The sequence below is a fragment of the Marmota monax genome, unplaced genomic scaffold, assembly GCF_021218885.2.
Source record: "Marmota monax isolate L192 unplaced genomic scaffold, Marmota_monax_Labrador192_F-V1.1 WCK01_AAM20220418_F8-fsc00057, whole genome shotgun sequence".
In the NCBI taxonomy this organism is placed as follows: domain Eukaryota; kingdom Metazoa; phylum Chordata; class Mammalia; order Rodentia; family Sciuridae; genus Marmota; species Marmota monax.
In genome coordinates, this window is record NW_026693933.1 from 5,265,886 (window position 1) to 5,278,585 (window position 12,700).

General features: G+C 37.7%; 1 protein-coding gene and 1 long non-coding RNA gene across 21 annotated transcripts in view; one reads left to right on the forward strand and one right to left on the reverse strand.

The window, feature by feature from the left end:
• Hdac9 (histone deacetylase 9) overlaps window positions 1-12,700 on the forward strand; it is an 857,477-nt gene that overhangs the window by 808,431 nt on the left and 36,346 nt on the right. The window lies entirely within an intron of this gene.
• Window positions 789-12,332, reverse strand: LOC124106033 (uncharacterized). Its single transcript, XR_006855971.2, has 2 exons — window positions 12,229-12,332; window positions 789-1,378 (listed from the first exon to the last, which is right to left on the reverse strand). It is a non-coding gene; the product is annotated as an uncharacterized LOC124106033 (long non-coding RNA).

The following is a 12,700-nucleotide window of genomic DNA, read 5'->3' on the forward strand; positions in this document are numbered from 1 at the left end:
TTCTTAATGTGACAATCTTATCTTACACTGATGACATAACTGAGACGATAAGATTTAGAATCTTGTTTTTCTAATATTTTCTATGTACTTAGACTTTTTTCTCTATTTCTATCATTAAGCATTCACCTGGAAAATGAAATAAATATGGAAATTGTGATTGTGTAGTGAAATCTTAACCAGAAATAACTTTTTTTTTCTAATGATGTTAAAATTCGGTTTTAAGCTTGGGAGGGGAAAAATAATGAGAAAGACTTCATTATGAGGAAGGCCAACTTAGTAAAACAAGACAAGGCAGAGACTTTTTATTTTTTAGTTCCCCTTACATACATCTACAGCCCTCTGCTACAAATTAGCATGACATTTGTCAGGAAGAGGAAAGCCACACAGCCACACAGCAGAACTACAGATTAAGAGGATCGAAAACACCTGAGCTTTACTAGTGTCCTGTAGAAGCACTTTTAAAACACTTGGGAAGCCTCTTTCCAGACATCTCTTGGAGTCAGTGCTGCACTTGCTCAGCAGACTTGTGAGACAGGGGTGTAACTGACCTTCTAGTATTTTTGACATTGCATTTTTGAATCATGTCTTAGATAAACTCAGAGTACTTCTCCACCTTCCTTAATCTCACTCATGCATGAAGTGTGGCCATTTTTACTCAAGAAGCATTATTGTCTCCTAAGTCGAATAAACTATGAAATTCAAAGATTATCAGAGAACAGAAAAATAAAAATTCAAATCCTAGGAGCAAAGTCTCTGAGACAAGAAAAAGGAACTGACAGACCCAGAGGGAAGGCTGGAGACCATTTATTCATTTGAATCCCAACTATCTCTCTTCTACAAAGGGTGGATTAGGAAGGTCCATATCATGTCATTCCAGATATCGAGGCAAGGAATCTTCAAGTGATCTTTGACAACATCCTCCTCCTGTTCACCCACATCCAATCCAGTGTCACCAATAATATAACAATATCTCAGCCTGTACACACTATTGTATTTTATTCTGAGCATTCTTTTGCCATTGCACACAGAGTGTTACTAGATATTGTTCCTAGGTATCTTCTGAGCATGTCACTTCAGTAGGCATCTTGAGTACTTCATCTTTACATGCTCATCAGTTATCAAGGCACTGAGATTATGAAGAAGGAGGCAGAGTTTCTTGCATCAAAGACTTTACAGTCCAGTGAGTGAGAGTGAGCAAGGTTGGTAGTTCACAGAATGTTCACAGGATGCACTGAGGTTATGGAGAAGGAACAGTTCCTTTCCTCAGTCCCTGTCAGCTGGGGAGAGAGGTGCTGGAAAGTCAGTAAGGGTCAAGATAGTCTTCTTTGCAACTATAGACTCTGAACTTGACCTTAAGGGCTGAGTGGGACTTGGATAGCTGCAGAAAAAAAAGAGAAGATGCTTTGAAAGGAGTAACAGAAGCAACGTAGGGGTGACAAGTCACAGTTTGTACATACTATCAGAAACCGAACCATTGCCTTTTGTATTGGATCTAATTTCTTAGTAATGACATCTGCTTCAGAGCATTTTTTCCTCCCCTAACACTGATATTTTGAAGTCACTTGCACAGTCTGTTCTCTTCATGCAAACTTTTTGACTCCTAGAAAGGATTCACTGTGCTACATCAAAACTTGCTTTATCTGCTTGAGAATCCTGCTCTACACTGCATTTCGTACCACCCAACACTGACCACTTCTTCCATTTAAAAAAAATCTGTTTTCTTCTAAACTCTTCCTGAGTGTCCCATACAATTTGTTATCCAATAATTTGATGACTTCACAATACTGATCTATGGGTTTTGCTCAGTGGTAACTTTATTTTCAATTTTTTTTTTTAGGTTTTATGTATTTTAATGACTATTAGTCTGGTTTCTTAATTTCATGATGAGCAATAGGAGACAACAACAATATTTTTGCATCCCTGAATATCCCTACAGAGAAGGCTGGCAGCAGGGATGAGGCCTGAGGTGTAGAGGAGCCTGGGAATTAAATGTAGGTAGATTTAAGTAGATGGGATTTGAATAGCTCTTCAAGTCCAGAGGAGCCAAAGTGTGCATCAAGGGGAGCTTTTAATGAAGAGCTCCACTTCAAAGTCAAGGGCATGATGGAGCAGGCACTGTTGTTGGTCTCCCCAGCAGCCATATGCTCCCCACACCTACTCAGAAGGAGTCTGATTTTACTTATGAATCCTTGCCACCAGACAACATGCAACTCGGGGAAATGAACTATCTCCAGATCCAGGGGAGATAGATGTTCTTCTTCCAAAGCTGAATCAGCCAATTTACTTAACAGTGATTGATCAAGGAATGGGTACATTTCCCAATTCTGACCAAGGAAAATTGAGATTTCTGGGCTGTCAACCTGTGAAGTCACGTAGGCCCCACCACTTCCAAGGGCCCATGCTTGGTTTAACGCTGTTGCTGTTGCCACCTTAAAATTCTTGGTAGGTTTTGAACAAGGGGCCTACATTTTCATTTTGCGCTAGACCCTACAAGTTATGTGCCTGGTCCGGTTGAAAATCAAAGTGATAATGATGAAAAAAAAAGTACATATATATTTACTAAGAAAAATTGATAGAAATATCACCAAAAGGAGAATTCAAATTGTGGTTCAGAAGGAATTGAGTGGTGGAAAGCCAAGCACAACACAGCAAAGTGATCTCTCACCCTTTGGGACATGGGTGAAAATCAGAACAAAGTGGTTCAACACTGTGGCTTTGACACTATGTACTGCATTTTTATGTGGTTCTATATGTGTATTGTTTGGGGGGCTGTTCTTTCAGATTAAAGGAACCGAATCCCCTAGGATTCCAGGTCCTTGATTGGGGTATCCGTTTCCCCTTTAGTAGGGAAAGTAGTCAATAATGGCTACTTTAGTGCCCAGTGCAAAATGAAAATGTGTGAATCCTTCCTTGCTAAAATGCTATTAAGAATTTTAAGAAGCCACAGCAGAGAACTGATTCGAGCTTGGGTCCCTTATGAGCCTGAGACCCTCGCCTGTTAGAAAGCAGGCCCTGAATGTACTCTTTGTTTAAACAAAGTACTTCCTCATCACATATGTCTCTGAGCATCACATAGGTGTCTCCTTTCAACTCTGGGTGGTGTCCCTGTTTCAGCCCACCTCCTAGCCCAGGTTCTGAAGGTTTCTTTTGTGCTGTGGTTTGGACTACAGTATCTAAATACTCTGTAAATGTTAAGAAGTGAGCCTTGTAGCATGTGGGAATTCAGTCCAGTTCCTAGATAGCCTTGTCCCAAGGCACACAGCAAGGTGCTGACAGGCCTTCTATGACTTTCTCTTGACAACTGAGCCCCCAGCTGAGGGTGTGCAGGTGCTGGAGGCTGTGATTAACATTGGCTCGCTGCCTGGCTACACGTATGCAAGTACTTTGCAGCAGTATCATCATTGCTGTCCCATCCTTACTTAAGTTACTCGTTTGACTGAGGAGAAAAGGCTTTATACAGCCACAGCAAGGCCAACGTTTCTCCTGACAGGTAGAGACTCCTTCTGAGGGTCAGGAACTGATTGTATCTTGTGGTAAGTGAGATATAAGGGTCAACCTTCTTTGCAAAGACAAAAGGGAAGTATAGTTGTTTTTTTTTAATGCTGCATATTTTTCCTCCAAAATTTAAAAATAGAACTACCATATGATTCAGTCATCTCTCTTCTGAATATTTATGCAAAAAAATCTAAAAGCAGGATCTTGAGAAGATAATTTTTGCCACATTATTCACAATAGAGGAGATGTGGGAACAACCTAAATGTCCATCAGTGGATGAATGGGTAAAGAAATGGGGTATATATACACTGTGGCATATTATTCAGCCTTAAAGAAAGGAAGGTCTGTAACAGGTCCCAATTTGGCATAATGTTCTTTTATATCAGATTGTTCTTGCTGATGTTCTCCTTTGTTCGTTTGTCTTTACTTGCTGTACCTTTTGCACAGTAACTAGCATAAAATAGGTGCTCTGCAAATGTTTGTTGATTGAGAATCACTCAAACTGTCAATGTTTGTCCCACTTTTTTTAAATTAAGCCAAGATTGATTTTTAAACTAATTTAAGATATTTATACTCCTTGGCCAAGACAATGCAGAAAAGGAGATTAAGAAGAGCAGAAAAACTATATGAGAGCCCATTTCTTCTCCCTACTTTACAACCCACAGGATGAATCATTTCTAAGTTAGGAAGAGCACAGGCTACTTTAGTGAGCTGCCATGGCAAAGCTTGGAGCTGACAATTTTCGGAGCGGAATCTAGTTATTGGCTGCATGGCAGTCATCTCCAGCAAGTGATGCCAGAGTCAGCCCAGAGTAGGATAAGGGACCCTCAAATGTATGTTTCCTTTCCTGAGACCCATGCTAACAACTTGTAGAGTCTGTGCAACATTGGACTCTTCCACTGTGCTGCATGGTGCGGTGAGAAGCAGAGTTCTCAAACACCATTCTTCATGCCGGTGCCAGCCCATGATAAAATTTTCACTGATGGTGGAGGGGAAGAACCATGAAATGAGTTTTTTTTTTTTTAATAAAACTAAATGTATTTCATTCAAAAGACTATAATTTTAAGTTCTAAAAACATATCATGAAGGATATTGATATTGATCTGTGAAACCCCAAAATATGAGAACCACAAATATAGACCAATGGTTTCCTTTGATTTATTTAAGTTTTTCTAGTAAGAAGAGTACTCCTTTTAAGTGTCAACCAACTTTGTAGACCTCCTGCATGATAATAGTGATAATCACAGTATCTTTTGATTTGCGGATCGAGGAAATAAATATGTGCACAAGGATCTGAGGAGTTTTTTTAAAAAAGAATTTGCTGTAACCCTTCCATGGCTTATAGCTGATAAGTTGAAAAACACCAGTGTAGAGAATTTTAAATTGATATGAATTTGAGTGTAATCCTCCCCTCCACTCACCAGCCATGGGATGATTGAGCAAGCCGCTTTTCTGAGGGATTTATAGAGGAATGAGATGGCATGTCACCGTGCTGCTTTTCTAAGTTGGGGTTCCTTTGGCAACAAAGTGGCACATAGGAAGGGAATCACAAAAAAATAGTAGGAATACTTCCTCCGAAACCCCACTTTTATCTTTTACTCATATTCGGGATACTTTATTTTAGAGAGGATTGGGGTCTTTCTGAATTCCTTATTATAGCAACCAAGGCAAAATGGTGACACATGCCAGAGTGAGGAAGGAACAATATTTGCAATTTCACCATCTGTTCTTGTCAACTGTGTGCTACATAAATGGAAGATCAGATTCCAGCTCTCTCGTATATAAAATTTGTCAGTATAGCTAATCCTCTATTTTTTTTTTTTTTACCCACACACATACACACAGAGAGAGTATTATTTAGGGCAATGAGAAGTGAATTATTAGTCCTCTGAATTTACCCAACTTTTGAGGACAATTTCAAGAGAGCTATGATTTCCTTTGTTGCAGAAGAATATTACAAATAATTGGGTAACTGACTATAGGGTAGCCAGTTGTCCACATATACATTTTCACACATTCTACAGAAATAAGAATAAGATCAGATTTTTTTCCTGGAAGTTGAGAGGAAAGTATATTTGGCATCTCCTCCAAAAGTATGCTTAATTTTATGACTTGTATATGTACTATTTAGTGAATGTTTTTCTCCTCCTCGTCCTCTTGCTTTTTTTTTTTTACTCTGATTCTTTTCTTTTTATTATTTTGATTCTAGCTACAGTTCTGAAAACTACCCTTAGATATAACCACTGATGTGAAAAAGAACAAATTAATGCTTACTTTGTTGACCTTTATTTTTACTCTATTTCCAAAGGGAGATAACTAGTTGGTAAAATATTATGATAAAAACTGATGATTTTTCATTAAAATAGGTAATCAGAATATATGTTGCTTCACAGGGTGTGGCGGCACACCTTGTAATCCCAGCATCGCAGGAGGCTGAGGCAGGAGGATAGCAATTTCAAAGCCAGCCTTAGCAACTTAGTGAGTCCCTAAGCAATTTAAAGAGATCCTATCTCTAAATTAAAGGGCTGGGGATGTAACTCAGTGTTTAAGCATCCCTGGGTTCAATCCCTGGTACCAAAAATAAATAAATAGATAGATAGATAGACAGATAGATAGATAGATAAAAATTTAAAAAAGAAAATAATATGTTATATTGGTGCTAAGAGATCTGGACCAAATGAAAAAGAGCTAGTTAGAGTAGAGTAAGAGAATATTTGCTATAAAGGTAAGAACCATTTTCTGCCTTTACCTGAAATGCTATTGCTGGCCCTGCCTCCATCACTGCAGGACACTACCTATCCCTCCCATGGAGAAGGTGATTTTCATCAGACAACCCAGAAGAAAATCCAGATTGTTTCTAAGCTGATAGGAATGTATATACATCTCTTGCTATGGGGAAATTGTCCAATATTTTAACCTCAGGGGTCCATGCACATAGTTAAAGGGGTTGTTTCCCCAGATTGCAACATGTGCCACATAAATCATCTCACAAGCTTGACTAACGTCTGGATTCCACACCCAAGTGCAGTTTTTCCTCTCTCTATTTTTGTCCCTTCCTATTTCATTTTGGTTTGCTGCTTTTTTTCCCCCATATCCCACTTTTCCTCTTTCCTCCATTTCTATCCTACTGAAATCCAGGGGAGAAAGACAAGAAGATAACCACAGTGTTAGAAAGGGGCTTTTTATTTACAGGGAAATGAGATTTTATTTCAAGCTGGAAAGAAGCATCATCAAACCTACATTTCAAAAGACCACTATGCCTGCACCAAAGACAGGAGAGGAGCAGAGTTTATGGTCAGAGGTGAATGGTTTAATCCAGAAGTTGAATTGGTATGAGGTGGTAATCAATTGGCACAGAGAGATGATTGCTTTCTACATTTTCTGGTTGGAAAACTGAGAAGATGGAAGGAATCACCTTTTGAAATGGGAAACCAATGGAAGAAGAAAAGGTTTCCAACAAAAGAAGAAATTTAGAAAAAAAGAAACCTTGCTGGTTGAGAGTCTTGAAGACTGGAGGGATTGCAGCCACATCTTAAAAACATTTTTTCTCTATACCAAAGTTATAGAGGGATGCTGGACATTATGTATATAAAATACAAGCACTATAAGCTTGTAGTAAATAATAAAATAACAATCATTGGATGCTGACAGTGTGTCAGGTACTATTCTAAACACTCTTGTTAATATAAATTCACTCAATCTTTCTAACAACCCTATGAGATAAGTGCCATTTTTACTCCCATTTTATAGCCAAGTAAAGTGAGGAACATCAAGGTTAATTAACTTGCTAAAGGTCACAAAGATAATGAGTGGACAGAAGGAAGATCATTAATCAAGCAGTCTAGCTCTAGAATCTTCCCCCCTACTATATTTTATGCTATCTCACAAGTAAATTAATTCCTCATGCAACTTTTGTAGACACTTTTTCCCCACTTCTTCCAAAACTGATATAGTTAGAAAAAAAGTCATTTTAACTTAAAATGTGGAATTTTGGAAGTTTGGGCTAATTGTAGTTGAGGCATAGTCCATTCTAAAAGCCCAGTGCCAAATTACAAGGAGCCACAGAGCTCTTGAGTCCACTTTTGAGCCCCTTGTAAACTTGTAAAATACTTCTAATCAGAAAAAAATGCAAGGATTGGCAGAATTTCAAATCCCTGCCCTGTTGAGTTTAAACCCTGACTGTTGTCAGGTGTGAGCTGCTATTTGTCATATATTCTTTGGCTTCAGACAGAGGCCTTGATGTTGGAGCCCTGGGCCAGGCAGACCTTCATTGAAGAAAAGCAGTGCTAGGCATTTTCCCACTATTAACCCCATGAACCCTCACTTGTATCAGAGCCAGGTCAAACTCGTACACATGGCTTTTTCAAAGTTGATTCTGAATTTTTAGTTAACCATTCTCTTGAAATGTTGAAACTCTGATTATTGTGTATTGGAGCCCTACTACTAGAATGTACCAGAATAAAAAGGAAAATCTGCCATCTGCTTAGAGACTTAACTTGCCGTGGTAATTTATTTTTATTCCAACTGCATCTGCAATTATGAATTTTTTTCACTCACATTTCTTCCAAGGCAAAATGAATCAAACCAAAAGAATAAATAAAACTATGCATGCTTCTGAGAATGAAAACTCTTCAGGGGCACTTTGTGATTTTTTTTTTTTTTTTAATATCTTCAGTCCTTAGCAGGTGAGTTTCACATGCACATGTGATACCTCCAACTGAGATAGGGTGAACTGGAAGAATGTGAGAGATGTTTGCACAGTATTTGCATAAATTATGTCTAGTCTTCATGCAACTCTGAAATGCATAATTATTTTCCTCATTTTGTTCATGAATGAATTGAGGCTCAATAAATGTTTAGGTAATTTGCTGAAGGTCTTTGTACTAGGAAGCAATAAAATCAAGAATGTATACCTAGTTGGGCTGTGATGTCAAAGCCCACCTTATTTCTATTGAAGCATCTACGTAACCTTCTTGTTTCCACCCTATTTTGCAAGTAAGAACAGAGTTCCACCAGGCTTCCTATTCCCAAGTGCAGCTAGATAGATTCTGTAGCTGGGCTCTCCTAAAAACACAAGAGGGTCTGCAAATGGTAAAATAAACTATTTTAATACATTACTCCACTTGCTAGAATGTAAGGAAATAGGAGAGAGAAACAAAACAGAAGTTGAAATTTAATAAGGTGCAGTAAGCACTGAGTAACATAAAAGGGAGTATCCTTGGAGCCAATGATGATATTTGTGCTATAATGCACCAAAAATAAGATCTGTGTCAAAGTTGCATTATGAATTTGACAGGTTTTGAAGAGGTTTCAGCTTTATCCACTCCTGGGTTCTGGAGGAAATTCATGAAATTCCTTTCTGTAGTGAAGTATCTGTAATTTAAACCATTGGTAGATACAGAGATTACATCCAACAAACTATGATTTCAAAAAAATAAATAACAGACTCAATGGAAGAAATGAATAAAATTCAACACACAAGGACATAAGGCACTAGGAAGAGTCAGCAGAAGCAAGACAAGTGACACAAGAACAACTCTTATTTGTGGGTTAAAATGGAGGAAGGAGACTACTTTCAACTGATAATAGACAAAGAGTACTCGTTTGCTCTCACTCCTCCATGGAACCCTACCAAAATAATAATAGAGTTTTTGGGTTTTTTTATCCTTGGTGAGTGTATGATTTAAAAATGAAAAAAAATCTTTTTTTTTTTTCATTTTTAAATCATACACTCATAAGGATAAAGAATGAAAAAGGAAATAAGAGGAACCTGGACAGCAGATGACCATCTGTTATTGTCTTAGCAGATTTGAAAAAAAAAAAACTGAATCATAAACCAGCACTGGCAGGCACCTCCCTGCCAAAGACGGATATGTTAGACCATCAGACCCATATGTGATGGAATTGTTGACCTGCATACCTCAGAATCTATTTTATTTCCTATTTAATTCCTCATTTCTCCTCATTCATTATCCATTTTCTTTCTTTGCTTGTTTCCATGTACAGTTTACAAATAATAACACTTAGATTTATTTGCCCTTCTATCTTTCAGTCTACTTTACCTCCAGTCTTACTTTTCTACTTTACCTATCTGAGAAAAATCTCAACTCTGGGTATATTCTACAAACTTTCTTCAAATGTGGTTCTGAATAAGTAGGTCTAATAGAGATTGTCATGAAACACAGCAGTTTCACCTCCTGTAAGTTTATGATCACCCAACTCAAGTGGCCCTTGTAATCCTCTCATCTTAAAAGTGAATTAAGCTGAGCACAATGATGCACACCTGTAATCTCAGCAGCTCAGGAGGCTGAGATGGGAGGATCAAAAGTTCAAGACCAGCCTCAGCTATTTAGTGAGTCCCTATGCAACTAAAACCCTGTCTCAAAATTTAAAAAAATAAATAAAATTTTTAAAAGGGTGTGGGTGTGGCTCAGTGGGTAAGCACTCCTAGATTCAATTCCTGGTAAAAAGAAAATCAAGCCCATCACACTCACTCTTTCACCAATTTACCAATCTAGAGCTTGACAAACCCTTCAGAAACATGTTTTTGAAAAAATGTTTCTACCTAGTTAACATTTTAATATATTACGCCACTTGGATCATTCTGGTCTGGTTGCCATCTTGCTCTGGTTCCCAGCAGCATCCCCACTGCCGGATTTTAAAAAAATGATCTTACTAAATTTTTCTTCTGAAACATTTTTAGATTTAGAGAAAAGTTGCAAGTACAATACAGAGCTCTCCTCTATAATGTTCACTGCTTCCTGTAATGTAGATATATTGTATACCCAAAAGCACAGTCATCAAAATGAAGAAGTTAATATTAGTATGACACTATTAGCTCTACTATGACATCTTTTGGATTCCAGCTGAGTTTTTCACTAATTTCCTTAGTCCATTCCAGTTTTTCATTCATGATCCTGTATTGCATTTAACTGTCATCTCTTTTTGTCTTCTCCCAGCTGTGACTGTTCCTTTTTGTGCCTTCTACGATCATAACACTTTCAAAGAATGTTAGTCAATTGTTTTATAGAATGTCTCTCAGCTTGGGTTTTTCCAGTGTTTCCTCATGATCACATTGAATAGATAAATTTCTGGCAACATCACAGCAGTGATGTTGTACCCTTCCCAATGCATGGTATCAGGGGTATGTGATGTCAGTATATCTTACTCCTGGGGACATTAATGGATCATTTGACTAAGCAGATTTCCAGTGTAATGTTACAATATTTCCCTTCGGAATTACGGATGTAGTAGGAAGATACTTCTTTAACTTTTGCCCCCTAATTTTAGCATCCATTAGTCGATCTTGCCTACAACAATTATTACACAGGTGTTCCAGTGCTGATTTTGTTTTCCTTAGTTCTTCTGTGTTTGCTGCTTGGAAACAATCTTTAATATGAAGCTGTATTCTCTGTTCTATTTTTTTCATTATACATTTATATCACTCTGGCTCATAGATATTTATTTTATTCTATGAATCATAATCCAATATGATCATTTTTTATACTATATATATATATATATATATATATATATATATATATATACACGTTCTTTATGCTTTTTAATTGTTTCAGTTCTAGCCATTTAGAACTCCTTTAGGCTGGTTCCCATGTCCTTCTGAGATGACTGTCTTTCTATGAGCATTTACTTTCTGGCCTCACAATATATTCCATGCTTACCTTGGAAAGTATTAGTTTAGTTTTCCTGCCTGTATTAGTCTGGATTCTCCAGAGAAAGAAAACCAATAGGAGATATACATAAAAAGAGATTATTTATGAACATTTGGCTCACATGGTTGTGAAAGTTGAAAAGTCCCAAGATCTGCAGTTGACAAGTGGAAGACCCAGGAGAGCTGACCATGCAAGTTTCAGTCTGAGTCTGAAGGCCAGAGAACCAGGAGAGCCAATGGTACAGAGTTCTAGTTCAAGTCAAAAGACAATGGTGGGAGAAGATGGGTGTCCCAGCTTAATGGTTTCCCCGTCAGTAGATTGGACAGGAAAAGCAATTTGTTTTACACAGACCACTGATTCAAATGTTAATCTCATTTAGAAGTAACTCCTCTCAGAGACACACTCAGAATAATGTTTAACAAAATATCTGGGTATGCTGTGACCAGTTTCAAGTAAACACAGAAGAGTTACCATCACACTGTCCTGGACTTGGAATTCACTCATCTCCAAGGAGCTTTGGATTCTTTCAATGGAAAAAATCTGTTTCGAAATGATGATATGTGCTCATTGCTACTGGAGTGCCATTGCTTCCAGGCCTTTCTGTGAATGCAGCCAGGAAACATACGTGACTATGCTAAGCCATGTATACTCACATCTATATTTATTTTCATATCTAATTATAACTACATATATTTTTAAAACATATTTCCTACTGATATATCTGACTCAATTCCAATACCACAGGGTTTATTCTAGATTTCCCTTTTTCCTTATTTATAATTTCTTTCTCCAAAAGTGAGAAATCTGGCTCTCATTATCGACAGTATACTACTTATTTTTTAACTCTTACGTGCATATAAAGCAGTTTCAGAATCGCTGATCCACATCCCTGTAAGAATCCATGTTTGAACTAGAGCTCAACATTTGTGTTCACTTCTTTTTGTCCTTAGTCTTATAGTATCTAGTCAAAACACTGCTGTTTTATCAGCGTTTTTTCTTCTGTGAACAAAAGACCTGAAAAAAACAAGTTTAGAGGAGAGAAAATTCATTTGGCACTCACAATTTCAGAGGTCTCAGTCCATGGTCAGCTGACTCCATAGCCCTGGGCCCAAAGTGAAGCAGAACATCAGGGTGGAAGGAGGAAAGCAGTTCAGGACATGGCATTAGGAAGCAGAGAGTGAACTCTGCTCACCAGGGACAAAATATAAACCACAAAGGCACGCCCCAGTGACCTACTTCCTCCAGTCACGCCCTACCTGCGTACAGTTACCACCCAGTGAATCCATTCAAGTGGATGAATGTTTTGTTTAGGTTAAGGCTCTCTTAACAGAATTATTTCACCTCTAAACTTTCTTGCATTGTCTCATATATGAGCTTTTGCAGGACACCTCATATTTAAACCATAATAATTGCTTTCTCACCTTATCTAATACCTTAGGTTTTTTTTCCCCCTCCTTTCATTGTATTAATGTTATTCATTTGTAACATAATTAATTTCATTTATTGTGGTGTCTTCCATTTTGGGTTCCCAC